Source organism: Dasypus novemcinctus, chromosome 30 (assembly GCF_030445035.2).
Source record: "Dasypus novemcinctus isolate mDasNov1 chromosome 30, mDasNov1.1.hap2, whole genome shotgun sequence".
Taxonomy (NCBI): Eukaryota; Metazoa; Chordata; class Mammalia; order Cingulata; family Dasypodidae; genus Dasypus; species Dasypus novemcinctus.
Genome location: NC_080702.1, coordinates 19972365 through 19999332, shown reverse-complemented (window position 1 = coordinate 19999332; position 26968 = coordinate 19972365).

Genomic DNA, 26968 nt, shown 5'->3' with positions numbered 1-26968 from the left:
AAATAGAAGATCTCAACAAACCAGTTATTGGTAAAGTGACTTAAACACTAAATCTCCTAACCAAGAGAAGCCCAGGATTAGATGGCTTCACAGGGGAATTCTACCAAACATTCTGAGAAGACTTTATTCTCATTTCTGCACAAATTCAATCAAAAAATTGAAGAAAGAACACTCCTTAACTCATTCTACCATGCGAATCTCACCCTCATACTGAAGACAGATAAAGATATCACAAGAAAAGAAAACTAAAGAAGAATATGTCTTATGAATATAGACGTAAGACTGCTCAAGAATATACTAGCAAACTGAATCCAACAGCATATTAAAAAGGATTATACACCGTGGTCAAGTAGGATTTATGTCTGATATGCAAAGTTGGTTTAACATAGGAAAAGTAAACGATGTCATACACCACATTAAAAGAATGACGGGAAAAACACATGATTGTCTCAATCAATCCAGAAAAGGCACTTGACAAAAATCCAGCATCCTTTCTTGATAAACAACATTTAGAACAATAAGAATAGTAGGAATCTTCTCCAGCATGATACATGGCATATATGAAAAGCCTATAACCAACATCCTGCTTAATGGTGAAGGACCGATAGCTTTCCCTCTAACATGAGGAATAAAACAAGGATGACCACTGTTACTGTTGTTATTTAACATTGTACCGGAAGTTCTTGCCAGAGGAATTAGGCAAGAAAAAGCAACAAAACTCATCCAAACTGGAAAGGAATCTTTCCCTATATACAGACGCTGTGATCCTATATACAGAAATTCCTGGAAAAATTCACAGCAAAGCTCCTACTGATAATAAATGAATTCAACAAAGTGGTGGGGTACAAGACCAACACTCAAAATCACTAGTGTTTCTATACACTAGCAATGAAAAATCAGAAGAAATCAAGAAAACCCATTCCTAATAGTATCTAAAATAATTAAATATCTAGGAATTAATCTTAACAAGGAAATAAAGGACTTGTACACAGAAAAATTATAAAGGCTAAAAGAAATGAAAGAAAACCTAAATAAATGCAAGTATATTTCCTGTTCATGGATTTGAAGACTGAATAGGTTTTGTTGCCAACACTACCCATAACAATGTATGGATTCCATGAAATCCCAATAAACTTCCTATAAATTTATTTGCAGAAATGGAAAAGCCAATCATTACATTTATATAGATGAATAAGTGTCATAAATAGATTACATCATCTTGAAAAAGAAGAATGAATTTGGAGGACTCCCATTTCCTGATCTTACAATGTATTAAAAAGTCCCAGGAATCAAAACACCCTGGTACTGGCATAAGGACAGGCATATACACCAAGGTAATAGAATTGATAACTCAGAAATCAACCCTCATATTTATGTCCAACTTTTTTTTGACATGGTGGCAAAACCACTTAATTGGGAAAGAATATTCTCTTCAAAAATGAAAAAAAAATAATGAAAAAAAGGAGGAGAACCCCTGTCTCATACCATAGACAAAAATCAACTTAAAATTAATAAAGAACTAAATATAAGAGCTACAACTATGAAACTCCTAGAAGAAAATGTAGGGTAGCATCTTTAGGATCTTTTGTTAGGCCATGTTTTTTTTAGAATTGGTACCCAAAGGACAAGGAACAAAAAGAAAAAAATAGGTATATGGGACTCATTAAAATAAAAACTTTTGGTCCTCAAAGAATTTTATCATAAAAGAACACAAGCTACATAATGGGAGACAATATTTTCAAACCACATATTTGATAAAGGATCCTATACATTATATATAAAGAAATCCTTAACAAAAAGACAAACCAATTTAAAAATGGGGCAAATACCTGAATACACATCTCTCCAAAGAAGATATAAAAATGATGAGAAAGTATATGATGAGATGCTCAACATCATTAGCTCTCAGAGAAATTCAAATCAAAACCATGAGATACCACTTCAACATTACAATGGCTGCTTTTTTAAAATAAAAATGTGAATAAGTATTGAAGAGGATGCAGAGAAATAGGAACAGACAATCATGATTGTTAGCAGTGCAAAATGGTGCAGCCACTATGGAAGACAATTTGGCAGTTCCTCATGAAGCTAAATATAGAACTACCACATGAACTGACAATCCCACTACTAGATAAATATCTGAAAGAAATGAGAACTGGGACTTGAACAGATATTTGGAAACATATGTTCTTAGAGGTATTATTCACAATTACCAAAAGACTGAAGAAGCCCAAGTTACCATCAACTGATGAAAGGATAAATAAAATGTGCTATATACATACAATGGAATATAATTCAGCAGCTAAAAAGAATGGAGTCTGGATACATGTGTCGACATGGGTTAGCCTTGAAGACCTCATATTGAATAAAATAAGTCAGACTTAAAGGCCAATATATTTTATGATCACTGTGATTTGAAACCACTAGAATAAAAAAGCTCATAGAGGCAGAATCTAGAATAGAGTTCACCAGGGGATGGAAAGCTAATAGGGAATGGGAAGTTAGGGCTTCATCTGTACAGGTTTCCTATCTGGAATGATGGAAATGTTTTGGTAATGGATAGTAAAGATGGTAGCACAATGATGTGAATGCAATTAACAGCATTGATATATGTATATGAATATGATTAAAAGGGGGAGTGTTAGACTGTATATATGGTAATGAGAAAAAATTATTTAAAAACCTAAGGAACTACCCTACACAATGAACATTAAATTAAACCATGGTCTTTCATTAATAGTACAATTGGAAGTGTGCTATGATGAATTGTAACTGATGTTCCATGCCATTTCAAGGTGGTGGGTGGGGTAGTATATGAGAATCCTGCATTTATGCATGACTGTTCTGTGTACTCAACACTTCTCTAATAAAGAAAAAAATGGTCAATATACAAATAAAACGATAGGAAAAAGAAGAACAAAGAAAAGGTAGGTAAAATAGAACAAATACCAAAAGAAGAGATTTAAACCCAATCATATCAATAATTCTATTAAAGATAAACCGTGTAAACAATTCAAGTAAAAGGAAGAGGTTGTTTCTATTTTAAAGAGCAAATCCAATTATATTATTTCCACAAGAAACCTGCTTTAAATTTATAAACACAGGTTATCAGGTAAAGATCTATAAACAGAAATTTTGAATTGCTGTGTTAACATTAGAAATTATAATTTGGAGTAAAGAAAATTACAAGGGATAAGGAGCAATATCCCAATATAATAAAGAGTTCAATTCACCATGACAAAATATTGTTTAATTCAAACTACATGAAAAAATGTTGCTACTAGTGACTGGAAAAACAAAAAAAATCAACAATTTTATTTGGCTATTTCAAACCCAACCTAAAAAATAACAGAAAATAAGCAGAAAGTCGTTAAATATATAGTGAAGACTTGACCTATAGATTCACCAACATAACCAAAAGATATTTATAGAACACTCTACCAAAGAACTGCAGAATAAAATGTCTTTGCATCTCTGTATGAAACATTCCACAGGGGTATATTCTGAGTCAGAAGACAAATTTCAAAAATTATAAGTGACTGAAATCATGCAAAATATATTATTTTAACCAACAAAATTAAACAAGAAAACTATATGGACCTACTTCAGAGTGGCAGGAAGCTCAGATCATAGACAGGGGGTCATTTCATTCTTGTACTTATTGTTCTCATATACTAATAGTATGTAGCAGCAGGGTCACTTTAGAACAATTATAATGGGCAGCAGGGCAAGGATGGTAATAATACTTTGATCCTCATGATCTTTTGCAACAAATGCTTACTCATATTTTTCCCTGGTACTGAAAGAAATTGACAGCCTATTAAAGTTTTGGTTAATCTCTATATTGAAAAAATAATGGTATTATAAGAAACAGCTACCTTGATATTCTGCATCAGAGAGTGACACCTTCTCTCCACAACTGTCAAACTCAGCATATTTACAAACTAGGAATTCTGAATAAAGTGATAGCTTCATACCTTTCTGGGCACTGGTACAGGTATGTGCTGTAAATCTTTCTCATAGCTTCTACCAGATTAGTGGTCATTACCAGTGTGCCTTTAAATTGGGAGAGGAACATACCAAGGCTTTGAACTACTTTACTAATTAATGATCCAAAAAAGTCACCAATTAGAATTAGGGCTAAAAAATTATGGTGATCAGTTGATAAGTGAAGTTTTGACCAGGATCTGTGTATGGTCACATGTATGGATTGATAGCAATGTATTTGAGAGGTGGATAATGGTTTAGTCAAATTCTCATGGACTTGAAAGGAATGCAATTAGAATGTTGATGATAAGGAGGTCCAGGAGAATTATGATGAAGAATTTCTTCAAATAGTTACAGATTGAGAGGATATTTGCATCTCATAGAAATGATATAAAAGGAACCCAATTCTGAGAATGCTCTCAATGACCAGGTTGTCAAAGTGAACATTTCTGTTGATATTAGACTCCTTCTTCTGCACAGTTCTTACCCAACAGGCCTACAAACAATGTAGCAATGGACTCAAGGACGAAGGTTATGAATGGACTCAACAACGGAGACCTATCCTCTTGAAGATTCACCTAGATACTAAGTGGCCAGCGGAATGCCCAGCTTGTCAAGAACAGAGATCATTGTAGAACCCTCCAGCCCACTCCTCATAGAACCAAACAACCATTTCTGGTGGGTTGATTACATAGAAGCACTATTGGTTTGCTCTCAAATAGATCCTTGCTCTCGATATGGATTTGCATCCCTTAATTGCAATGTTTTTTATTAGTATCCCTATCGATGGAGTTTACTGAATGCCTTATTTGTATTATGGGATCTTACACAACATTCTTACTGGAGAACTCATTTTACAGCAGAATACATGAGCAAAAGGCTGACACATAGACCATCAGGTGACTTGATGAAATAGTGAATTAACCTAATGATGACTCAGTCAGGACCACAGCTGGAAAACAACAGATATATATATATACATCAGTATAGCACTCTTTGGAAAGGATATTTCTCTCTTTCCATTTAGATCCTGAGTTCATCCCTAATATTTAACCTCCATTTTAATCATGGTATGTATCTACTAAATGCTTAATGTATTTATATCTGAATTGATACTTGAATAATTTAAAGGAGTATTTATTAAAGTATCTTTAAATTTTCTCATGAGGAAAAATAACATTCTTGACCAAATAAAGATACATGTACTATTTTAATTATAAAAATGAATATGTAGAAGACAAAGTATTAATTTAAAAAGTAGTGAGCTAATACATCATGGGGCGGATAGCACAGAAAGTGCATGGAATAAAAGAAATATAAGATAAAGTTTCTGATTTTGAGTATTTTACATTCTATTAAAGAACTGACAAATAAATACAATATAGATGAATGATGTCTTCTGAAAGGACAATATGAATAAGGATTCATTTTTGTAATTCCTAGGAGACTTGAGAACGACTTCACAAAGCAGTTATCTTAGTTGTATCTTGATACATGCCTAAGCGAGCAACAGAAAGAGAATGAGAAGTGGCCTTGTGAACAAATTACATAAAGATCATTTACATAAAGAGAAATTGTGCAAAAAACATGGTGTAGTTAGGAACAAGTGAGTTTAGTTAAGTGTGTTTGGATAGAGAGAAACACACGCTAAGACTGGAAAGACTGGATGGGGCCAGATAGTAGAAGTTTCTGTAAGCCATGCTAAGTAATTTGAGACTTTGCCTGAAGGAAAAATTGGAGGATTTCCAACTGGAAAATCACTTTCCTGCCTGTGTAACACATATATTACAGTAGGGAGAAACTGGATCAAGAGAGGTAGACAAGATGGAGAAAAGGAGATTAAGTCAAAGCAGCATTTAGGAGAAATAATTGCACATCTCCTAAGATATGCAAAGAAGGAAAAATTAAGGCAAAGAGAACTATGATATTTCTTGATTAAATCCTTGCATCATGTTCTAAATGAAATTTTTATATTCTGTAGTTATTCATTTCAGATTTGATCCTTGTAAGGCAGTTATGACAGTCTGTATTGGTATTATTCATCAACTATTAATTCTGAAATATTTTGAACAAGTCCTTGAAATCATTAATGTGTAGGTGAATTCTTTTGTGCTAGTACAGATACTCTGAGGAAAGGAAAAATTTAAAATCCATTGTTTTTAGGTAAAAAGGAAAATGGTAGCTATTTCTGCATAATGGATTTCCTCAGTGGATTTCCATGATCCCCATTCCTGGTGTTCAGGACCATGTAATCCCCTACTCTTGAGTGTAGGTGGAATCTGGGCCTTGCTTTCAGCCAACAGAACATGTCAACAGTGCTGGGATATCATTTTTTTGATTATATTACATTAGATGACTGTCTCGATAGGTATCATGCTCCAGAAATACTTTTTGCTAGCTTAAGTAGTGGCCATGTTTGAAAAGACCACATGGCCAGGAACTGCATTGGACTCTAGGAACAGAGACAAGCAATTGCACTGCATTACATTACATTAAACAGTGATAGTCAGCAAGCAGCTGGGGCCCCCAAACCTACAAATTCAATGGAATTAATTCTGCCCAAGATTAATAGAGCTTGGAAGCAGATTCTTCCCCAGAAGAGCCCTCAACTGAGAAGAAACTCTAGTTAACACCTTGATTGTAAGCCCATAAGCAGAAGAATCAGCTAACCAGTTCCTGAACTACCAATTCACAAAAACTATGAGGTAATACTGTGCACCAAATAAAGCCAGTAAGATTATGGTGGCTTTTAATGCAGCAATAGAAAACTAATACATCCCTAAATTTAAAAACACAAAATACCCTGTAGATCAATGAAATCTGAGATGCTTCATTCTTTATCCTATTCAACTGATTTAAATTGAATGCATTAAACAATTACTTGGATGAAGAAGAAATCAGAGAAGGGAGAAGTGCTCAACAGAGAAAAGATGACAAGGTAAGAGGAAGGCAGGAGCACAGGGTTAAAAAGCACAGAGAAGGATGATTTAAGTAGGCAGAATATTGGCAATTATTCATATTCCAAAACTATAGTCTTATTAACTTGGCACCATTTTAACATTTTTATTTTCTTTTTTTTTTATTTTTATTTTTAAAATCCCTCCTTTTTCTCAGTACTGTGTTCTCAAAGCTGTACCTGTCAAATGAGAACTTCACTAGCTAGGGGGCTTCTTCATTCTCCTGGATACAACAGACCTAGATTGGTTCATGGAGATACACTAACAATAAAAATCCCTCCTCATCCAGAAATCCTGGAAGGGGAAAGGAAAAAAGGAGTAGGTGAGGTCAAAGAGAGAGGGACTCCTCCCCGAGGCACCAGGCAGCTACCTGCACCAGTGGTTGCTGCATGGGAGAGGAAACACCACTCGGTCAGTGCCTGGGGTCTCTCCCCACCTTGAGACCCTGGGACATCCCTTTAGGCAGTGCAGAGATAGTGGGAATTGGAGAAGTGGGGAAAAAGAAGGGCCTTTGTATAGGAAACAACCAGTTCTGTTACTGGGTTCTCTCCTGGTGCCTGGGCTCCCACTGCCCTCTGGTGGACAAGTATCAAAACTACAAGGCCTACTCACTAGGGTGTAAGCAGTTTTCCAGGTCCCTAGGTTGAGAAAGGGGTGAATGGTTTCTCTGCACCCTACTTAATAAGGAAAAGGGGCTACTGATAATGGCTGGCATCTGTTAACTCAGCATTCAAGGTAATAAAACCCAATTCATACAGAAAAAAAAAAAAAAAGAGAGACAGAGGGTCTCCCTTGGAGTGAAAGCTGCACTTAGAGCTTACTCAAATTCTGTCGGGCACTTTGTGACAACTCGAATATTTCACACATATGATTTCCCCTTTAATTTGGACTAGTATTAATATGGACTGGTATTCTACTAGAAACTTATTGTGATTCTAGCAATGGAAGAAATTAGATCACTGATGTGAAGACAGTGGCCACTTGAGGTGCTGAAGGCAGGGAGAGGGACAAAGAAGTGTAATACGGGGGCATTTTCAGGACTTGGAATTGTCCTGAATGAAACTGCAGTGACAGATACTGGTCATTACATATATGGTCATAACCTACAGAATGGAGTGGGAAAGAGTGTAAGATACAATGTAAACTATAATCCATTCTTGGTGGCAATGTTCCAAAATGTGTTCATAAATTGCAATGAATGTACCACTCTAATGAAAGTTGTTGTTAAAGTGGGGAAGGGTGGGAGGTATGGGGAGTAGGGCATATGGGAATCCTTTATATTTTTTTATGTAACATTTTTTGTAATCTAATTTTTAATAGATTAAAAATTTTTTTAAAATACAAGATAAATATTTCTTAAACAATGCCTATATTTTTCTCACTGCCTTATACAATTCCTTAAGTAACTACTGGCCAACCTAAATGATCTTCAGTTGGAACAATTTTTTTCCCTATTCTTTATACTCATAAGTATTTCTGGGTTCTCAGGACATGAAATTTTTTTAAATTGGTGGACAGAGATTTGTAAAAACAAGAGGAGAAACAAATTTTACATTAAAAAGCTTATTTTTCTCTACATGTAGGCAGCACTTAGAACACAAATGTTCCATAAGTTTTATAATTTCATTTTCATTATGAAAAAGGCTGACAATCTTTTTGAATGCAGGTTTTTTAGGAGATAAAGGAAATACTGAGAATTGTAGAGTGTAAATTGTAGAGTATAAGGTTTAGTTACAAGCAAATACTTTTAAATTTTCTAGTCCTGATATTTTTGTATTTTGTCTGAAGAGAAGGAATAGGAGAGAGAAACTCTCAAGTATAGGTACTTGGATGTGAACCTTCATATTATATGTCTTCTCCATTATGAAGGCATCTTTTTTAAAGTGCAGAGAGCTGCATAGCTTAGAAGCCAGCAGGGTATGTATACTCTGAAATTATTTGGCTTCAGAGACAAAGTATATACTTTCATGACCACAGATGCACACATGAAGTTCCAGGAAGTATGAACAGGCTGAGATAATAAGCAAATTTTTTCTAAAAATTTAAAAAGGCCTGTCAAAGCAGACATGGTTATAGAAGTTTTTCTGCCAACTTTAACTCCTTTCTGCCAAACGTTAAATTCATTGCTCGAGGTTGAAGGTAAAACATATTGAGAAAGGAGTTCCAGATAATACAAGAAAAACATCTCTTATTTCCTTCTTTCTACTTGCTTTGGCATAAATTTCTTGCACTTTTTCTAACTCCTCCAGGTGTGCTATGATGGCTTTGATTTTAGCTCTTTCTTCTTTTTTAATGTAGGCATTAATGGCTATGAATTTCCCTCTCAACACTCCTCTTGCAGATTCCCATATGTTTTGATACATTGAGTTGTCATTTTCATTTTCTCAAGGTTCTTACTGATTTCTTCTGCAATTTCCTCCTTGACTCACTGATTGTCTAAGAATGTGTTGTTTAAGGGCCATATCTTTGTGCCTAATCTCATATTGTCCTCTTTACTGATTTCCAGCTTCATTCCATTGTGTTCAGAAACATGAGTAGTGAAAACAAAAAGCAGAAAACAAAATACAGAGGAAAAAATAGAATGAATTAAAGGTCAGTAAGAGGAAAGAATTTTAAAAAATAGGTGAGAGAAAATGAAAAAATGAAGATAAAACAAGAAGGGGTGGAATAGAAGAAAAGCAACAGAAGTCAGAAGACAGAAAAAATGAAGGAAAGAAGATAAAGTAGGTTGAAAAAATAAGGAAAAAAAGAAACAAAGAAAGGAAAAAGAAGAAACAAGATAGAAAACAAGAAGGAAGAATCAATCCAGGAAAAACAGGCTTCCCTCTTAGGCCCCTAGGGTCTGCTGGTGCTTATCAATTAATCACCCTGCAGCTTGCCCTGCTCAGGTGGCATATCCAGTTTTACTGAATACAATGAAAGGGAAAGTGGGGAAAACTCAGAAAACAAAAACAAAAACAAAAACCAACCTATAAAACACAAGACTAGAAACTCAGTCTACAAGTTCCCTATCATAAAAGGCTAGCTATATGCCTTATTGCTCCCCAGATCGCTTCTCTTAGGAGGTACAGGCACTGAAACCAGGGACATTCTGCACACAAGGTAGGAATTCCCCCATTACACCAGCCACAGCAGTTTTACAGATTAAATAGGTTTTTGAATACTTATTTGGCTCTTCCTGCCCTTTTTCTCCTTAGGTAAGCTGGATTTCTAACACTTTTATGGTACTCAGGTGCTTGTCTCTCTGATCAAGTTCCTTTCTCCCTGGATGGCTGGGTGTGACAGCCTGCTAAGCAGTTACCTCCCCTTCCCTCACCCCAGTGCAACCTGAGTGCTGGCTTTTACCATCCTGAGATTCAAAGGGGGATCAGGTGTTCAAACCCATGGAAAGGAAAGCACTCTCCACCTCTCACTAGAATCCTCTTCCTGGGAAATGCTCCCTCTCACTAAATTGGCTGGTAAGAGCCAGGGGATCTACAGAGTGTGGGGCTTTCCTGCCCTCAGTTCCCAGCCACATGGGGCAAGGGACACATGCTTTGCCCTTGGGCTCTTTGACACTTTATCCAGCTCCCTCCTGAAACATGCCTGCAGGCTCCTGCTCTGTGGATGCCCAAAAGACCTCACTCAGGTTGGATTTTACCCCATCTCTGCTGGTTTTTGCAGAAGAGCCGAGCAGTGCCTACCTATATTGAGGCCATTTTCCCAGAACCACCATAAGCCTCAAATAAATTTGATAATTGGTTTTTCCACTTCCTCAAAAAAAGGCGGTTGGGATTTTTATAGGGATTGCATTGAATCTGTAAATCACTTTGGTAGACTTGACAGATTAATGTTATTTAGACTTCCAATCCATGAATGTCCTTCCATATACCAAAGTCTTCTTCAGTTTCTTTTAGCAATGCTTTGTAGTTTTCTCAATAGAGGTCCTTTATGCCCTCAGTGTTTATTCCTAAATATTTGACTATTTTAGTTGGTATTATAAATGGATTTTTTTCTCATATCTCCCTCAGACTGCACATCAGTCGTGTATAGAAACACTATTGATTTTTTTTTTAATTTTTTTATTTTTTATTGACTTTGTAATAATATTACATTAAAAATATATATGTGAGGTCCCATTCAACCCCACCCCCCCACCCCCCCTCTCCCCCCCCCCCAACAACACTCGTTCCCATCATCATGACACATCCATTGGATTTGGTAAGTACATCTTTGGGCACCTCTGCACCTCATATACATTGGTTCACATCATGGCCCATACTCTCCTCTATTCCATCATGTAGGCCCTGTGAGGATTTACAATGTCCAGTGATTACCTCTGAAGCACCATCCAGGGCAGCTCCATGTCCCGAAGACGCCTCCACCTCTCATCTCTTCCTGCCTTTCCCCATACCCTTTGTCCATTATGTCCACTTTTCCCAATCCAATGCCACCTCTTCTATGTGGACACTGGATTGGTTGTGTCCATTGCACCTTTATGTCAAGAGGAGGCTCAGATTCCACCTGGATGCTGGATGCAGTCCTCCCATTTTCAGTTGTAATCACTCTAGGCTCCATGGTGTGGTGGTTGTCCTTCTTCACCTCCATCTTAGCTGAGATTTTTGTGTACTAATCTTATATCTCACCATTTTCTGGAACTTGTCCATTAGGTCTAGTAGCTTTCCTATGGAATTTTCAGTAAATGCTAGATATTGGATCTTATCATCAGGAAATACTAAAAGTTTTACTTCTTCCTTTCCATTTTCCTTGGGTGCCTTTTATTTCTTTACCTAGCCTAATTGCTCTAGCTGGACCCTCTCTCCCAATATCAAATAACAATGGTGATAGAGGATATTCTTGTCTTGTTCCTAATCTCAATGGGAAAGTTTCAGTCTTTCACCTTTGAGTACAATGTTAGATGTAAATTTTCCATATATACACTTTACCATTTTGAGAAAGCTTCCCTCTAGTCCTAGATTTTTTAATGTTTATCAAGAAAGGGTGCTGTGTTTTGTCAAATGCCTATTCTTCACCGAGAGGATGATGTGATTAATCTTCTCTAATTTATCAATGTTGTTTATTACACAAATTGATATTATTTTATATCTGGGATAAAGCCCACTTGATCATGGTGTATAATTCTTTTGATTTACTTTTTGCTTTTTGTTTACAGAAATTTTATTGAGGATTTTTGCTTGTATATTCATTAGAGTAATTGCTCAATATATATATATATTTTTTGTAATATCTTTACCTGGTTTTGGTTTTAGGATGATATTGGCTTCAGAGAATCAGTTTGATAGCATTCCTTCCTGGTCATTTTTTTGGAAGAGCATAAGCAAGACTGGTATTACATCACCTTTGAATGATTGGTAGAATTCACCTGTGAAGCCACCTGGTCCTGGGTGTTTCATCTTTTGGAGGTTTTTGATAACTGTTTCAATCTCATCACTTGTGACTGGTTTCTTGGGAACTTCTATTTCTTCTAGGATCAGTATAGGTGGTTTGTGTCTTTACAGGAATTTTTCCATATCCTACACATTATCTAGTTTTTTGGTATACAGATGTTCCTAGTATCCTCTTATGATCACTCTCATTAGTGCAGGGTCAGTGGTAATGTCTGCCCTCTACTTTGATTTTATTTATTTGCATTCTCTCTTTCTCTTTGTCAGTCTACCTAATGGTTCACTGATTTTGGTGATCATCTCAAAGAATCAGGTTTTGGTGATGTTGATACTCCCAGTTGTTTTTCTTTTGGTGTGTGCATGATTACTTTGTTTCTGCACTGATTTTTATTTCTTTCCATCAGTTTGATTTAGTTGGCTATTCTTTTATCTAGTTCCTTTAGAAGTGAAATTAGGTCAATTTTAATTCTTTCTTCTTGTTTCAGGTAAGCACTGAGGGTTATAATTTTCCCTCCCAGCACTGCCTTCACCGTGTCCCATAACGTTTTTTAATGTTGTGTTCTCATTTTCAATTGTGTCAAAATATTTGCTGTATTTCTCTTAAATTTCTTCTTTGACCTACTGATTTGCTTAAATGTGTTTTTAGTCTCTATATATTTATGAATTTTGCCTTTTTCTATCCATTACTGCTTTCCAGCTTCATTCCATTGTGATCAGAGAAAGAGTTTTGTATAATTTCAATGTTGTTAAATTTATTGAGACTTGTCTTGTGACCCAACATGTAGTCTGTCTTGGGGATGGCTCCATGACTACTTTAAAAGAACATATATTCTGCTGTTTTGAGGTGTCAATATTCTGTTTATGTCTACTGGTTTATCATATGATAAATAATACCATTTATCATATTATTCAATTGCTCCATTTCTTTGTTTATCCTCTGTCCAGATGTTCTATGTAATACTGTACTGAAGATTCCAACTATTATTGTAGAGATATCTGTTTCTCCCTTCGGTTTTGCCACTGTGTGCTTCATGTATCTTAGGGCACTATTTGCATGGAATATGTTCTCCCAATATTACACTTTAAACCTGGTTGTGTCCTTATATCTGAGGTGAGTGTCTTGTAGACAACATGTAGATGATGCATGATTTTTTATCCATTCAATCAGTCTACATCTTTTGATTGGGGAGTTCAAACCATTAATATTCAATATTACTATAAAGGCATTACTTCATTCATTTTGTAACTATGCTCTCTGTTGTTACATTATTCTATTGACTCTCTTATCCTTTAGTTTACTCTTCATAATAATCTTCATTTCTGAACTCTTCTCCAAATCTCTCACCTTTGTTTTTTCCTTTCAGGCTGTAGCACTCCCTCTAGTATCTCTTGCAATTCTGGTCTTTTTACATATTCTATCAGATGGGGAAGACTTAGAACTCTCCCTCATTTCTGAAGGAAAGTTTTGCCAGATACAGAATTCTTGGCTGGCGGTTTTTCTCTTTCAGTAAATTAAAGACATCATACCAGTTTATTCTCTGCTGTATGCTTTCTGATAAGAAGACTGCACTTAATTCTATTGATTTTCCATTTTACATGATGCTTTGATTTCCTCTTCATGGTTTCAGAACCCTCTCGTTATCTCTGATACTTGTCATTCTGAATAGTATTTGTTTCAGGGTATGTCTATTGAGATATATATATTTTTTGAGGTGTGTCAACCTTCTTGGATATTGATATTTATGTCTTTCCTTAAGAGTTGGGAAGTTTTCATTCATTATTTCCTCAAATATTCTTTCTGCCCCTTTTCCATGCTCTTCTCATTATGGGATATTAATAACACAAAAGTTTGTGTGTTGCACATTATCATTCAATTCCCTGAGATTCTTCTCTTTCTTTTTCCTGTCATATCAAGGTCAGATATCTGTCTCTGAAATCACTAATTCTTACTTGAATCAATTCAAATTAGCCCTTAAGTGACTCTAAAGTATTTTTAATCTCAGCCATCATGTCTTTTATTCGCATAACATCTCTTACTTTTCTTTGCAAGCTTTCCAATTGTTCTTTATGGTCACCAGGTGTCTTCTTAATATCTTGCTTTGTTTAGTCACATTTTCTTTATATTCTTGAATGATTTAGGAGAGTTGTGTGATTATCATTGAATAATTGTCTGGAATCCTACATCTCTTATGATATTTGGTTTGTTCCTTTAGCAGGCTATCTCTTCCTATCTCCTAGTGTGGCTTAAAATTTATTGATGTCTAGGCATCAGAACAGGTGAATTTACTCTGATGGCCAATTTCTGTTTCTTTTCAATTGCTGTTGTTGCTTTTATCACAGCTCTTCTTTGATATTTGGTTCAAATTATTCTAAGTCTGTATAAATTGCTGGCATAAGATATCAATGTCGAGTGAAGATTGTCTTGGTTTTGAAGAGCCATATAATAACTGAAGGGACACTGAATGCTCATTCTGGAGAATTATGCTACACTCTCTAATAAGACAGTAACAATTCCCCAAGTGCAAGGGCAGTGCCTAGTGAAGGAAGTCAGACCTTTACACCAGGCCCTTGACATTGATTTTACTTTTGAATCTTGACTTGGGAAGTTCAAAGTGAGCCTAGTATTACATATTACCTAAGAGTTGCCTCCTGAAAGCATCCTTATTGCTCTAATGTAGTCCCTCTCTAAGCCAAATTCAGTGTATAAATGCACTACCATACCTACAGTGGACATACTCCCAGGAATAGGACTCCCTGGAACTGAGGGATTATCAACAAGTGCTGACTGGAGATGCATCTGAAAAAAACTTTAACCAAAAAGGGAAATGGTAAATACAAATGAGTTTTTATGGCTAAGAGATTTCAAAGTGTGTTGAGAAGTCATTCCACAGGTTTCATTTATGCATGTCTCACAAGGATCTCATTGACTGCCACAGTAAAGAGCAACTCAATAGTGGTTCTCCTGAGGTCTCTAGAGACACCCAAGGCATATAAGCAGGGCATACATCTCAGGAATTCAGCTCCCTGTCAGTAGGCCTTACTTTGGAATTTATCCTCCCAAATGTAACAGACTTAGACTCATTTATACTTCCCCTACACATGACTACTCTGTCCCTTTTATTTGAACCTATAATTAGCACTATACTACATAAATATATGTTCCACACACTTAAATTTTTGGTCCATCAATATGTCAGTTGAGCCCTGAAATTTAGCAGAGTTGCAACACCTCCTCTCTAGTTCTTAAACTCACCCCGGAAAAATAATAAGATGATGATGATGGACAACAACCATCCCAAGGAGCAGACAGTGCTTGCATTTGCAAATAATATATTTCCATCCACCTGGCTCATGAGATTTAAAGAACCTCTCAATTAGAAATACAGTGGGCATCACCATCCTAAAATCAAAAAGATTGAGGAATGAGCAATGGAGTAAATTAGACTTATTATTCTACTACAGACATTATTATTCTAGCAATGGGAGAACTTTTACCATTGACATAAGTGCAGTGGCCACCCAAGGATCTGAGGAGAGGGAAGGGGAAGAATAGGTGCAATATGGGAACATTTGTGGGACATCAGAAGTGTCCTGCAGTACATTGCAATGAGGATTAAGTTCCATTACATATTTTGTCACTTCATATAAAATTGTATGGAACAGAGTGTAACTTACAAAGTAAACTATAGTCCACAGTTAGTAGCATTACTTCAATACGTGTTCATTAATTTTAACAAATGTACCACACTAATGAAGGATGTGATAAGTGGGAAAGTGGGGGAGGGGCAGGGAGTATAGCATATGAGAATATTCTATATTTTTACGTAGAATTTATGTAATTTAAAGCTTCTTAAAAAATAAAAAAAAATAGTTTAAAATATAAGGCCAAGGACTCACTAGTGGGGCACACATTTTCTATCAGAGGTAAGAATACAGAAAGGACCAAGAAAAATTTTGTCCATGCAGTTTCCAGACCATGCCACAGATGGAACTCATCAGTGCACCTTTCCTTGGAGGCCCATCTGTCTGAGCTGTCCTGTGTTCCTGTCTTGACTCCCCAGAGATTCAATGCAGGCTCTACTGGGTGACACTGAAGAAAAGCCCCTCTGACTCCCAATACCTTTTCCCTTGAAACAGCTGACAGAGATGAAGATGTCTTTTTCCACTCAGTTCAATGGAGCAAGCCAGGTGTTTTACCACAGCTTAATATTTTGGGATGGGGTTGAGAAGCCTTAGTCATCCACTGCATGAGAGGCCCAGAAACCCATGTTTTTTGTGTCAGCTTATTTCTCTCTGTCCCTCCATCTCCTGGGAATTGTGTAACCCTGCCCTGGTCGGTGAACCCCCAAATCTGATTTCTTGTACAGGTTTTGGCTCTTTTTCCATTGTTTTCATGAGGGAATTGAGCTCTGCTTGTTAGTCCATCACCACCGTCCCAAATTACCAGATTCTCAAACACCAAAAACAGTACCTTCATTTCTTTCTCTTTTTTCTACACATTCTTCTGAAATTGTGGTTGATCATCTGGCTCCATTCCACTGTTGCTCTGTCTTCAACACTCAACCTGCAGCCCATGGTGTTGGGGGGAGAAGGGACTGAGCTGGGCACAATGACACACAACAGCAAATGTGACTCCAGCAACAGAGACAGCATCACCTAATGGGGGGGGCACCCTTCTCTGTCCACTCCTGGAGCACCCAAGGATCATTTTTTAAAGTCTTTTTCTGGTATGTCAAAAATCTAGTCCTCATTGTTTCTATTTTCTGGATATTTACCTTGTCCTTTTTTATGGGTTACATTTCGTATTTCTTTGTCTTGTGTTCCTATGTTGCACACTGAACATTTTAGTATTTTATGATGTTAACTCTGGGATTTATTCTCTGAGATGTCTGTTCCTAAAGTTTGTATCCAGGTAGTGATATCTTGAAGATTTCCTTGAGTGTCAGGAGCTAAAAAAACAAAAACAAGAAATCCAATGGAAATGGCACCTTTCACATCTTTTCAAATTCTCTCTTCTGTGGCAGGTGTTCTTTATAGCTAACTCCTCTTATCAAGACGATCAACCTGAAGTGCCTGGAAAACATATTGTTCTCTGCATCTTATCTATAGTATCCTAATTTTAGAGCAAATGTGTGCTTCTTGTCTTGGCTTGTGCTTGCTTTTGGCCCTAGTATTACTCCATTTTTGGAATTTGAATTCCTGTTGCCTCTTGCTGGGGTTCTCTTTTATGACTCCATGGTGGTAATCCTTTGCTCCAGACTTCTATGACAAAATTATTTCCTACAGTGCTTTAGATGATTCCTTGCCTGTAGGACAATTTCTGTTTGCTGAGACAAGATTCCTGATTCAGTACTTCAGGCTTCCCTCTCATAGATGGGCAGTGGCATATAGGGACCCCATTATGTTCATAGAGGTTACTTTGCTCCTTCTGGAACAGGGTCAGAGACATACAATGGAAGTGCAGGCTGGCTTCAAAGCCTGGCAATGTTGTGGGGGAGAGGGCTTAGCAAGGAGTTTCATCTACTGTTTTTCAGGACACATTTTATTGACTCATCAATTGGTCACAAACTGCAACTTTTTAATATTTTTCAGGAGTTTCTTGAGAAAGATGTTACTTCCAATTTTTGCTAGTTTTTCAAAGATCCATGAAGGAATGGCATTTTCAAGTATGTACATGTCCATCTTGGTTGACCAGTAGTCCAAAGTAGGTGACTTTTGAAACACTTCATGTATCTCGAATTTATCAAATGATTGGTGAGTAGAAATAGAGAGGGGGTATATAAATAGAACTATATTTGAGAAATGTGTGCTAGAGTGTCATTTACCCCCAAAAGGGACAGGAGAGCATCTATGGGACCCCTTTAAGAACTTGGTCCTTTGGTTAATATTAGGGGTAAGGTGGGCTACAAGAGCAAATGTAAGTTGATTTTACCTTGTGACAGCCTTCAAATTCAAGGATTTACCAAGGCCCAGTATGAAAAAAAGTAATGAAGCCTGCTTAAGTTTCATCCCAGGTATGAGAAAAGACTATTTCCATTATATAAATTTTAGGGATAGTGGTAGCGAAATTAATGGGCTTCCGTGATTTTATCAATGTTCTTGTTACCAATACATTTATCATCTAAGTGTTATTAAACATATAAGAGGTAATACAATATCATTTTTCATGTTAAAATATTATGAAGAAGCTTGAAGAATATGACTCACTGATACTCAAATGGATTGTGACCTCCATATTTGACTGGTTTAAATTTCCTTTGAGATTCCAAAGATAAGAACACAGACTGATACACTGAAGCTTGTGGAAGACTTAATTTGGTTTAACATAAGGAACAACTTCCAAAGATGTAAAAAGTCTGAAATGAAAAGGAACTTCCTGGGAGGTAATAGGCTTCTCATCCAAGAGATCATTTTATTTATTTTTTAATTGTGTATTTTTGAAGATACATAGAGTGCAAAAAATTTTACATTAAAAAACATAAGAGGTTCCCATATACCCCATTTCCATCTCACCTCATACTTTCCACTTTGACAACCTCTTTCATCACTTTGGCACATTCATTGCATTTGGTGAGTACATTTTGGAGCACTTTTGCACCACATGGATAACAGTTTACATTGTACCTTACACTCTCCCCCAGCCTATTCAGTGGGTTATGACAGGAGATATAATGTTCAGCACCTGCCATTTATGAAAACTCCAAGTCCTGAAAATGCCCCCTCATCATATTTCTTCTTCCCTCTCCCCACCCTCAGCAACTACCATGGCTACTTTCTCCATATCAATGCTACAATTTCTTCCATTACTAGTCAAAATAGTTCTACAGTAGAATACCAGTAAGTCCACTCTAATTCACATTTTATTCCTTCATTCTGTGGACCCTGGGATGGTGATGTCCCTTCCACCTATAAATCAAGACAGGGCTTAGGTTCCACAAGGAGGTTGGATGCAATTCTCCTGCTTGTGGTTTTAGGTACTCTTGCTTCCCTATTGTGGTGGTTGACCATCTTCACTTCCCTCTTAGCTGACCTAGGTAAAACCAATGAACTGGAGAGTAGGAGTTGGAACTCTGCTGGGGCTCAAGGTTTAGGTAACATTTGGGCAGTCCAGAGATTCAAGTCTCCTGAGTATACACTAACCCCAGCACCAAACACAGCTTCAGTAAAAGTGACAGAAGAGGCATGTGCAGCAAGGTCACATATGAGTCCAACTCCATCACACTAAGGAACTCAAATTGCAAAGCAGGGCCCACTGACAAGGCACTGAACTCCAGAGCCATCTGCCATGACTGTAGAACCTGTATGCCTCCATAGCCTTAAGGAGCACCACTCCTTGGGATTGTGTCATTTTTAGCTGTCTCTGGGATCCTGCTGAGGTGTAAGCATGAACCCTCTGATGATCTCCTGACAATTTTTGAAGACTCAGCCATATAAACTCGTTTGTCTTTACCATTTCCCCCTTTTATTCAAAGTCTTTTTCTAGTTGCACAACCAGTTAGTACTTGTTAGTAATCCATCAATGCCAGGTAGGCTCATCCCCAGGAGTCATGCCCCATTCTGGGGGAAGGTAATGCATTTACATGCTCAGTTTGACTTAGAAAGTGGCCACATTTGAGCAACATGGAGGCTCTCAGGAGGTAATTCTTAGGCACCCTGCAACTCTAGGCCTAGTTCAAATTGCAGGCATGCAGGCTCATAAGCATAGTCATCAGTATCAACGTCTCATCATTGGACCATCATTCTTCACCAATTTTTGCCCTTGTACTTGGGGTATTGCTGCTGTTCTACTGGGGAATGTGACAGAGCTCCCCCAACTAGGATCTCCTTACTCCCTCAGGTGTCATTGATAACTGTAACTACTATGAAACTACCCAATGAACATCTGAACATTTTTATATACCCTATATTAATGCTCTGGAGAACTTCCTCCCAGGCATGTGTCCACCTTCAATAACACCCCCACCAGTGTTCCTCACCTGCCATAGTTGAACTCCTCAGTGGTTCAAAACTCCTCTAAAAAACAAAGCCTAATATACTGCCAAATCCAATTTTTAGTTAAATGATAGGTTTAAAGAATAGAAATAGAATACATACTAATTTAAAAAAACTAAAGTAGAGTAAAAAATTAATGGGGGGTATTAAAAAGTAAAAAAATATCATAAAACTTTGTTTTTGACATTTTGCCTTCCATCATCATAACAGGTGTTGCCCTGTATGTACAGTGGCAAAATAATTTCTTTCCTTCCTTCCTCAGTGTATATATACTTTTTTAAATTTTTAATTTTGTCTTCAAAAGAGTTTTAGATCACAGTAAAGTCTCTCTTCAGCCGCCTATGCTGGGCAGAGTGCTGAAGGCTATTGTTCAGACCCCCTCCATGGGGAGAGCTTCCCAATGAACTTTCTGCCGGCAATCAGTCTCTGGGTCCAGTGAGTACCCCTTTTTCTCCAACATTTGGTGCTGAAACCTGGGACTGGGGTCACAGTGAGACTGGTTGATTGGTGAGGAATCTCCCCTCTGCTGTGGCTGAATGCCCATCCAAAACCAGATATTGAATCTCAGCTGGGTTACTTAAGTATTTCTCCACTGGAGGATACTGCTCCCTCTCTCTCTCCTTTTCCACTGTCCAGGACAACCCATGGGAAAAAAACTAGCACTAGGTCAGTTACCTCACTGTGTCTGAGGGCCACGGAAGGTGGAAGACCCACACTCTCATGGGAAGAAACCCCTTGGCTCCAGAGACTTCTGGTTCCAAGCATGGTTTCCTGTTTCCTTGGAGGTATCTGACTGATGAGTGATGCCTTCTCACTCAGAATCTTTCCTGTCCTTGAGATCTTTAGTCTCACCCCACCCACTTAAAATGGGGAATTCAAGTTCAGCCACCCGAAAAACTATGCCTCTGGGCTGTCTATCTCTTTCATAAACTTAAAATTCTGCAGCCAGAAGGAGACATCAGACCTTAAAAGATCATTTTCTATTCAACCTCTGGGGGGCTGCATACAAATTGGAAAATGAAAGTCAATGACCAAAAAACAGCACTTCCAATTTCCAAGTTCTCCAAGACTTAGAGAACTTCAGCCAATTCAAGGGCAGCTGTCTAGAGATTCCTTATATTCAGGCATTCCTTTTCGTTCCTTCCCTCCCTCTGCCAATCCTGTTCTTCTTTTACACCAGAAAACTCCTCAGAAATCTTCCTTCTCAAACTTTCAACCCCTAAATCTTCTGAACACTCTGACTTTGATTCCTCAGGTCGTGCCCACCCCATACCTCTTCCATATAATCCTCTCATATTATCTCTGAATTCACCCTCCCCCCATTCTTATATATAAACAAAGAGTTAGGAATGTTACAGGTTCCTCCCACTAGGTTTGCAATAACTAGCAAGCTGGGACTCAGTTTCCACTGACATGCATTGAGGAAAGAAAAGTACCCCTCCCCCATAAGCCTATGTATCTGAAAGCATGGCACGTCCCCAGAGGTTAAAAAAGAAACCACATGGAAAGCACAGTAGAGGGAGACAGAGACCTTCACTCCTTCCAGATCAAAGTGCCACCTGCTCCTCCAGCATTCTGAAAAAACGTAACCCCCTAACCCACTACCCACTAGTCATACAAGGGAAATTTTTCATCTATAGGGCTTCCTATTGGCCCCTGCACCTTACTTGGGCCCTCGAGCCCCTCCCACCAATTATCATTTCCCCACCTAGGTATGTACCGTATAAATTTAAATCTACCCTTTCCAAAAGTGGCCAAAGTCTCTCTTCAGACACCTACCATGCTGGCAGAGTGGGCTGAAGCCTATTCTTCAGACCCCCTCCAGTGAAAGAGCTTTGAAATAAACTTCCTGCCTGCAATCAGTCTCTGTGTTCCAGTGAGAGCCCCTTTTCTCCAACAGCCATAATGTATGGTGACTCAAAAAGCTCCAAATGAATGGCATTAGACATGAACCTAGAAATTATGGAGATTTCTCACTGTAGATTACTTTCATAACTCTACCAGATGCTATGTCATCAAGAATATTACATTCAAAATCTGTAAAGACTCATGTTTCAATTTAGATGATAATGGGAAGATATGATGTAAGTGCATTAAATAAGTATTCATTTTCTATTGCACAATTTGGATAATTTCAAAAATCAAAACAGTAATCAATTCTTGATTCTTATCGCTGAGGAATGGAAAAAGTTATCACTTGTTAAGTAAAAATCTGGTAGAACAGCCTTTACATCACATGTCATGTGAATACCAGGTAACTTTCCAGAAAAAAGTGTCAAGAATATGAAATTTAATTTTCCTCAAACAAGTATTAGCTTCCATTGCCATTCTTTTTCTGCTTCAGAACTTAACAAAGAGGATAAATTTCTTACTTTCTAAACAGCAAATCATTAACACGTCTCTTAAGTTCTTCCTAACAAGACAGGACATTGGTCTTTGCAGTACAGTGAGCCCCAAAATTCATACATTTTCATAGTAGATTATGGATACAAAGTTAGTCGAATTCAGTTTCAAAGTGTAAAGTGATAAAAGGACTTAAAGTTTCTCTTACAGGGTGGTGGTTTTACATACATATATTAAAATAGTCAATCTCTGATAAGAAGCAGTATAAAAGGAAGATCTAAGTTCAGAGCAAAAAGGGAATGTCATTGCACAACTGCAGATATTAAATTCATAGGAAATTACTTCTTTTCATCAGAACACTCTGAAAATTCTTAAGAATTTTCTCCTAGAAAATGCACATGATTTTAATCCATTTTTCATTAAATATTATTATGGCAATATTTATGTTATTAGTTAATAAAGATTCAACACAAATTGAACTTAAAATTTACCAACCATTACACCTGTAAATTTTGTAGGGAAATAATGCCAACCACTATTATTATCACATTATTCTCTAACAATACCTAACTAGGCACAAAAACAGGGACAGAAAATATAGAGTGCAGATGACTTAAATTCAGAATGGTAGAATAATTCTCTCTCCCAGGATTGAGAAGTCTTATTCTTTTTGCTTACAATGCTCCTTTCTCCAGGGTATTCTACTTCCAGAATAGGTCAGGACAAAGCTTCAACAGACTTTTATCATTTGTTTGATCTATGGGGAAATTATACTTTTAATTATTTCAAAATGCATCAAACTTTCTTCTAACAGTGCTGGTGGGGGCAGGGGTTTGGCATATGCCATTAATTTCTGTTGGATCTTTGGTAAACAGAAAAAATAGGAATTGCCATTGCTGAACACTGTAATAAACAAAATTAGTATTTTAGATCTAAACCACTAAATCTAAACCACATCTCTCTTCTCTTCTATTGTTATGGCTAATAAGCACAGCAAGAGAAAATTAATATTCAAAATCCAAATGACTACTAAAGCTCACTCAATGTATTTTTAGAAGACTTCACCATAATTTTGCAAATCCATGAGTTTGAATCAACTGGCAGATATGATTAGGTATCCAATATTTTTATTCATTCAAGTTAATGTCTTAGGGCTAAAGAATTGCAGGATGATTACAAAAATGTATAGCAAACTCCAGTTTTAAAAAGTTGAATGGAATAATTAAAAGGATGATTTCAAGAACATGAGACAGACCAGAAGCAGCAGAGGGTCAGTAAAGCAGGGCAAGGGGGCCCGGGGTTTGAACCACAGACCTCCCATGTGGTAGACAGATGCCCTAACCACCTGGCCAAGTCTGCCACCTGATAGCTTTACTTTCAATTACTTTATTATTTTTCCACTATACTTTAAAAAAAATAAATTTCCAACATAATAGTCAAATTCTGAGCAAAAACTGGCTTTAAAGCACCAGTAGGCTGTGTCCCCACATAGGGGAGCCACACATGCAAGGAGTACGCCCCATAAAGTGCAGCCTGCCCAGGAATGGAGCACACAAGGAGAGCGAACAAAAGATGATGCAACAAAACGAAACACAGATTCCCGTGCCACTGACAACAAAAGAATGGACAGAGAAGATACAGCAAATAGACTCAGAGAACAGACAACCGGGGTGGGGGGGTAGGAGACAGAAATAAATAAATCTTAAAAAAAAAAAAACCAGTCAATACCTACATCAGAATACCTAAACATAAAGCCAAAATAAATGTGGCCCAAAAGGGTACCTCTTGAAACCATTTACTTGGTCACAAGCTGATACTCTTGGGATCCCCTTTTGCTTTTAACCATTATAAATGGCACTTAGAATCATCTACTTACTATCTTTTGAAATAAAGAAAACCTAAATTTGATTACAAATGTTGAAAGCTACTAAAGGTAACAACCCATTCAAGACTAGATATTTGTATTACAAACAATTATTGTGTTCTGTAGCAAATATTCAATTAATCTTGACCTATTTTAAAGTACTACTGCTAAAATTTACCACTATACACTCTCTATATGAATATTTCCATAGAGCTTTAAAAACATGGATAGTTCTACTATGGTTTCTAGCATACAGAAATGATTTTTGCAGTACTTTGGGTCGGTGTTAGATCAGTGCACATTCCTTCAGGGAAGCCTCTTGAACTGACAAAGGATGAGTGACTGACAAGAGTAACAAATGCTTTTTGTGGTCTTGGATTGACACGTCATTTAAAGCAAAACCTAAGCTAATTAATGTCATCCATATCTACTAGAGGTGTCAGAGGAATATGCCAGACTCCTTGCAGAATATAGCTTGAGTATGGCTAAAATTATATCATGGATAAGGAAATGCATCCCTTTATGGAAAAATATATATTTATAGTGAACATATTTTTTATGTTGGAGAAAAACCTGTTTATATGTACAATTATCTATGCCTTATATTTTCCCTTGAAAAAAATTTTTAAGAATCAAACTATTCCTCAAAATTTCAATTTTAATATGCTATCATCTTAACCCTAAAAAAATAGGACTAATATACCAAAATGTTATTTGGACATTATTATCATTATCATTAATGCACTTATCACACTACATGGAAATTTTGGACACAAATTCTCACTACAATGTTAGATTCTTAATAACTTTATATATTAATTATGTTCATTTCCCTAGGACATAGCTTCGTATATATTGGGCACCAATTTTTTTAACTGAATAGTTAACTTCCAATAAGGCCATAAAAAATATGCTTGGTATTTTTGTCAATTAATTCAATAAATACAAAAAACAATCATTAATATTGACAATTAAAACCCTCATTCATGGGAAACAGATATGACTCAACCAGTTGGACTCCCCTCTACATACAGGAGCTCCAGGGTCCGATGCCCAGGGCCCCCTGGTGAGGGCAACCTGGTCCACATGAAGAGCTGGCCCACACAGTGCTGGCACATGTGGGAATGCCACTCCATGCAGGAATGCCCCCTGTGTGGGAATGCCATCCTGTGTGGGAAAGCTGCCCTGGACAGGAAAGCTGGCCAATGTGTAGAGCTGGTGAAGCAAGATGACACAAGAGACACAGAGGAAAGAAAATAAGATGTAGCAGAACAGGGTGTTGAGGTGGCACAAAAAAGTAATCACCTCTCTCTCCCCTACTCTGGAAGTTCCCAGAAACAGTTCCTGGCCACCTACTGAAAATACAAGCAGGCACAGAAGAACACACTGCTAATGGATGCAGACAGCAGACAATGGAGGGATAGGGGGGAGGGAGAAATAAATAAATCTTTAAAAAAACTTCTCATTCATTAAATCAGATGTGCTGGTGAAGAACTTGTCAATGTCTTCTACTCATTTTTATTTGATTATTTCTTTATCAACAAATCATTGTTTATATGTAAATATATACAATTTTTTCTCACATGTAATATGTGTATATTCTAATTTATATGTAAATATATCTATAAATGACACTATGAAAATATACATACATGATGTGTATAAATATGCATATATATGTAATATACATGATATAATAATGTAAATATAAGTATATAATTTTTCTAACTAGAGTTCAATATAAGTAGTTTCCATTAAATTATTTTCAAATACTTTTTCAAACACTTTAGATTTCTCATTTAACAAAATTTATAACTGCACTGAGTCAAATAACGCTATCAGACATCCTAAACTAATAATTTTCCTTTCTGAAAAGGGCACAGCCAATATCAGCATTAATGGATTCATACATAAAGATTATCTACTTATTTTGTGCATAATTTCTGAGTTCACTGTATATGAGCTTGTTTATTAAGTAAAAAATATCTCAGAGCAAACAGGCGGGGGGGGGGGAACCTACTTTATCAGTATTGTCCTGACAATTCAGTTTGGGCAACAGTATTTTCTAAATGTACTCTATTGAAGACTGGATATGTAATTACCTCCAGTTCATAGTCTAGACATTAATGCTTTCATAATATTTAAGACTCCTTGTAACATACTTGAAGCTTTAAGTAAGCAAGGCTAAATCTTGAAAATCTTGACCATAAAAATAGCAAAGAATGCAATAAAAGCTGCAGTAAAAGAACTTCAGCCTACAAACCTTCAAGTTGAAGTTAAATGAGATTTCTTTGAAATGCAGATCATTTGAACTAGATTAGTGAATTTTAGCTCCTGTCAACATCATAACAACATCATGTAAATACAATTGTTCATTGGCCTTATCTTTTTTCAAAGATTAAATTTTTCTCTCCCCTTCCCTGCTTCCCCCAATTGTCCAC